Consider the following 6,000-nt stretch of genomic DNA (forward strand, 5'->3'; position numbering starts at 1 on the left):
CATGATACAAAAACAAACAAGTGGCTCATCCGCAACCGTAACTCTAGAGTAGTCCCCTTCGACAGATTCTTCTTCTACTATCAAAATGCATGAGGATGAAAAGTAACGAAATAATTTCAATTGAACTTATTGAGTTCTAAAAAAAGAAACAATTAGTTTTACAAGAACTTCAATAATCAACAAGCATCAATACTCGTAAGAAAAGAATAATAGACTTTTTTGCGGGACTCTATCATACAAATATAATACGGTAATTGTCATCTATAGTTCATTGGCAATAAAACTTCGCCAATTTTAATCATAACACATACAAGACTCTGGCAGATGCATTCTCCACTTATAGACATCTCAATTAACCATGTATGGTTATCAACGACCCATTCTTGTGCCAACCTCAGACCCATATCTCATAAATCAGAATCACATATCCGCCATATTTATTTTCATATTCATATCCTTGTTAAGTCGAACATGTGTTCTCTCTCAAGATCGAGCCATGATCTGCCAATCCGGTTTGTAATACAGTTCTCCTATCAGAGGCATCACATATAGATCTCATTTCCATAATTTTCACATATCATAAATTGTCTAATACTAGGCTTGTGCATCAAGGAAGACATTTTTACGTTGACAATGGCCATACTCACACACACTTCACTAGTTATTATGCACACGTCTAGATGCAACACATTGACTCATTTACAGTAAAATTATAGTAAAAGCAACTTACCGTACACAACCCACATACCATGAAAGTTTCATAACTCAAAGAAAGTAAGAAGGAACTCACCAGCAAACTTCATAACAAAATCTACTCTACTGGTCATTTGCCTCGATTACTTGGACCTTCATTAGCTTCTTGAGCTAAATATGAAACATTTATAACCATTAGACTATTTATCTATTTTAATTATACATGCACTAATGCAAAAATGTAAATCCCTTTAACAACAACCTAAGGGCTTTCCAGAAATTACCAGTAAGCTGATACTTAAAAAAGGTGTTTTGTCTAACTATTGGAAACATTCCTTGTCTTCTCTATCAAAGATACCTTAAAATTTTCTAGAGACTTAGAGAAGAACGCAAAGAAAAACAAAGGTGAAACATGTCGACTATCGACATCCTTATATAGCACAAATAGTGGGGGCAAAGCTTAATAGGAGGGTTAGAAAATCCTACTATAGCCCTTGAAACTTGAGAGTAGACTTGCTTAAACGTTTACCAAACTTAACTACTACTACTACTACTAACCGGTTTAGTGAGTAGTAAAATGTCGTTTGTACACTAAAACAAGCCAATTAAACAAGTCATTCAGCTACCTAAACACATCATGTTGTCATCTACGGTATTCTACTTCAATTCCAACTAGGTCTCAATTAAACTCTATCGATACTTATCGAGCCATCGTTTTCATGCTAAAAACACAGAAAATAAGTCTACCCATCCGCGAACTAACGAGTTTGCCCCAAGTATTTGGGGATGGCGGATTGTCACACAAAAGAGTCCGCCAAACCCTAGAGTTCGCCAAATGGTGAATTCCAACAAAACGTCCCTCAATTGGGCATACCGTCGAATCTACGCAATATGCTACCTAGAAACTTAACGGATAATTCACCATTTTCTTCTACCCTAACTTACTCAACTATACACCAAACAACATATCGATACAGTCTGCACTGGGCGGACTATTACAAAATGATAGAATAAAAAAAAGTGGAAGATGTATCGAATAAACCGATGGATATGATGGATAGATAAATAAGTATCCAATTGAACCCTTTGAGATATAAACCCCAACAAACTCAATTAGTGGCTCTAATCAACCCTACAAGAAATAATCCTTGGAAAATTAAAGGATGAAGAATGAATTCTCACGACTCCTTGAAGAAAATCGAGAAGAAAATTGCTTCTAAAAATCACAAGAAAGCAATCTTGCAAAAAGAAAAAAGAAAACTAACTCCCAAAGTTGAAAATTTTATTAATGTAAAACAAATGTGTTTCTAATGAACAATAAAAAGGTTTTTATATAGGCTAGCTAATTATATCCAAATAAAACTATCAAGTATATTGAAACTCTAATTAAGGGCTAATTTAGCGTTCTTTTGCAAAGTGTTTTTAAAAAGTACTTTTGAGAAGTACTTTTGAAAAGTTTGGTTTAAGATTTGAGTGTTCAGCATTGTTGCCAAAAAGTTCTTTTGAGAAATAAAATGTCCATTTTACACATGGTATTATAAAGTAATAAATATGCATTTAAATAATGTTTAAATTAGTTAATATTATGATATTTTAGCAATAATATAAAAATAATTTATTGTAACTTATTGTTAATATTTTAATATATGAAATAATAATTTTAAATATTTCTAAGTAATTAATATTAATTATTTATAAAATTTAATTAGATATTAACACAGTTGTATTATTTTAAAAAAATGTTTTATTTTTATTTTTAATTAATGATTTTAACACCTTTGTAGTATTTTATTTTAAAATGTAATTTGAATATCTAACTCATATTAGATATTAACATAACATAGAAAACATAAACCTAACAAATTGAAATATTACATGCATTTGAATTAAAGTTTCAAAAAGGGGAAATATTTATATACCAAATACATCATAAAAAAATTTACATTAGCATTTACAATTTAAAGTGAATTCATTAAACTAGAAGTTATAGCATCTCTTGTTAATTTCATTTCAAAATCACTTGAATTGTTTGATTCGCCATCACCATCATCACTTTCTCCATGCACATCTTCTGGATCAATAATATTCTCATATGCCCTATTAATATTTTTGTATTCCATACATCTTGTCGACCACACTTCATCTTATGCCTCGACTGTAGTCTCACCACACCTCTCCCAATCATGGCCTCCAGTAAATGCCATCTTATAGGAAAAAGGACAGGTTATTAAGTGCAGTACCAATTAAACAACACATCTGTCTGAATTTGTTTTTACTTTTTAACACCATATGCAATTCCTACTTTTTTTTGCTCACCAGCCCTTTTACTTTATCTACACATCACTCATGTTGCGCTTCAAGTTAAAATACTTAAAAAGAAAGGAAAAGTGTGCAGTTAGAAGAAGGCATAGGACCAAATCATTCACCTACTTCCTCACTAAAACTGCCTCACGAGAGAAATAGGTAAATTTGAATGCATAAAATGGATAAACCATCATGAAACAATCCACAAATTGATATGAATATATGATACAACAAGTTAAGAAGGAAAATTCTAATGAAATTACTCAAAACAAATCCATACTATAAGTGAAAAAGAGTAGTCCACTAAAAATGATTTAGAATGTCGATTGATTTATTCAGAAATTGAGCTAACTCAAATTGTGCAACATAAACTTTTTTTACAGTCATAGTTTGATAAAAAAAATTAGTAAGTGGCAATGAAAGTGATACAATTCTATCATCTTCTATTCATAAACAATCTCTGGTAAAAAACAAACAGTCCTTTTAGATTGGAAGTTCAACAAATATTATGTCACCAATAGCTTTAGCATTCAATCTGAATCATTAATGTTATTTTGTGCAAAATTTATGCACCTTTCAAAGCTGCATCTCATATCTTAAATTCCATTACAATGAAGCACGAACCAACTCATTCTACCTCTTAGAGTAGGCATAACAGATACCAGACATACAAGCAGATTCTTCTCACCATGTATCTTTACAAGATTCAGTAAGCATTGCAGATAAATTTAAGGATATGCAACAACACTTCTCTAGTCAATCTCATTACTCGATTACCATCCCTAGCACTTGAAACTTCTTTTTTTAATTCATTTTAACTCTGACCAGAACACTACTTGTACACACTATTATCCATATATATAAAATAGTCAAAATAAGAAACAAAATGGATAATAAAAAACAAGTTACGAGACAATTGGGTTCACCGTTCAAAGTTGCCTGGATGATTATATATCTCATCTCGGTTGAAAAAAGATGAAAAATATAAAGGTTGAATAAAAGTAACTCCAATGCCACAGAAAAGAAGAAAAAATGGGTGTAGAAGAGAAAAAGCTCACCGGTGATAGCATTGGGATTTTCCCAATTTGTACTTTTCAATTTCCTGTTCACAATGGAAACTTAAACCTCACTGGAAAAATAATATGGCTAGTATTCACAATTAGTTAGATGATCTCATAAGAAACCAACAAAAATACCTCTGGCGGCGCAGCACAAAGAAGATAAAAACAGTGATAGTTGCGTTCCAAGTCAGAAACTTGGCAAACACGAGATCTCTCTAAAAGGTAAATCCGGATGGCTACTCCTGATATTCTTCCATGCTTATAGTAAATGCCCGATTTTGCCCAGGTCTAAAGGCCCGAATTACAAATAGGCCTATATGGCCCAATTAATAAGATAAATAGTCGGCCCAAAATACATGGCCCAATAATGGCCTAATTACACATGCGGCCCAAAACAGATTCAGAAAACCCTAGGGTGTCTAGGGTAAGCATCCGCGCCGCCTCGCACTGGTCGAAATCTTCACCTGCACAGCAAACAGAATATGGTAAGAGAATCAAAGATTCGCAAATCAAATAAAAACAGATTTGTTTCTTCTTTATATTGTTTCATTAGCGCTATAAAAAAGCCATGAAGATACTGTAAAAGGGGGTGGAAAATCAATAAAAAAAGGCTATTATTTTCACAGCAAAACCGAGAGTTCAATGCGGAGAGCAAAATCGATCAAAAAAGGTTGATACTTACAATTTTTATTTATTTCTTCTACTTTTATATTTATTATTTTTTTACAAACGAATAAAACGAAGTAAAAGAGGAAAGAAACAACCTTTAGTGGTGCCCAGATCGCCGTGGATGGCCAAGGTAGTCGTCCCTAAGGATAGACGGCCGGAAACCGAAAGGTTTCTCGAGATTTGGGGCTTCTTTGGCAGTATTTTGAAGGATTTGAACCCAGAGTTGGGCTTAGGGGGTCTAAAAGGCCAAGTAGGGGATTTTTCCCTTTTTCGGCCACCGCAGACGGCGGTGCCGTTACCGGAGATCGGCTGCCGGCACGGTGACCGACGACCAGCCGATGCCCGGTCCCCTGGCCGGACGAACTGGGGGGGAGCTTTTTTTTTAAAGGATTTGTTTTTTTTTAAATAGCTTAATATGAATTTTTTTGGAAAGTTAGGGGCTTATATAGGATACCAAAACGATGCCGTTTTGGAGAGGCCCCATACGTCCAAAACGGCGTCGTTTTAGGGAGATTGACCCGAAACCGACCCGACCCAGCCTAGGATCCGCGTGTTTTTATGCGGAGGGGTAAATTGCGCATTTAGCCCATCTGCCTTTTAATGTTTTTACAATTTGGTTTATTTTATTTTTAAAATTCACCTCGTCACTTTATTTTTGTTTTCAATTTGATCCGATTTGAAATGCGCCGTTGAGAGGAGAAGGGAAAATTTCCTTTCCAGCCCCTTTGCATTATTGGCGTGTTCAATATAGTCCTCTAGATCTCACTAATTTGCGAATTTGCCCCAGATTTTTTATCTACAGTTCAATTTAGAATTTTTTATTTTTATTTTTTTAAAATTAATTAATTTCAATAATGTAATTATTATTTTTTATATATATGTAATTTTTTATAATTTATATATATGTATATATTTATTTTTTATATATGTACATGCAAATATATTTATATATTTTTTCTAATGAATATTTTTTATATTTATATATATGTATATATCTATGGTTTTTTATTTTCGAAAATGGTTAAATACATACTTATATTTTTAACACATATTTTATAATTTATATATGTTTATATATGTTTTTCTTTATTTTCATAAATGCTTTATGTCTTTTGTTTATATAAATTTTATAATCCAAAATTTTATATGTAAATCATATGTTTTTTTTATTCTTCATAATTTTAATATATATATATTATGTACCTTTTATTCTTTATATTTTTTGTATATTTTCTTCATTTGTTTATTGATTTATGTTTTCATTTATATTTTA

At 32.2% G+C, this 6,000-nt stretch overlaps 1 long non-coding RNA gene across 1 annotated transcript; it reads right to left on the bottom strand.

Moving 5' to 3' along the window:
• Positions 1–2,643: 2,643 nt before the first annotated feature.
• Positions 2,644–5,121, bottom strand: LOC121219858 (uncharacterized). The gene is made up of 4 exons (XR_005916862.1): positions 4,823–5,121; positions 4,194–4,522; positions 4,056–4,099; positions 2,644–2,897 (listed from the first exon to the last, which is right to left on the bottom strand). It is a non-coding gene; the product is annotated as an uncharacterized lncRNA (long non-coding RNA).
• Between the last annotated feature and the right edge of the window lie 879 nt (positions 5,122–6,000).

The sequence above is a fragment of the Gossypium hirsutum genome, chromosome D08 (genome assembly GCF_007990345.1).
Source record: "Gossypium hirsutum isolate 1008001.06 chromosome D08, Gossypium_hirsutum_v2.1, whole genome shotgun sequence".
NCBI classification, from domain to species: Eukaryota; Viridiplantae; Streptophyta; class Magnoliopsida; order Malvales; family Malvaceae; genus Gossypium; species Gossypium hirsutum.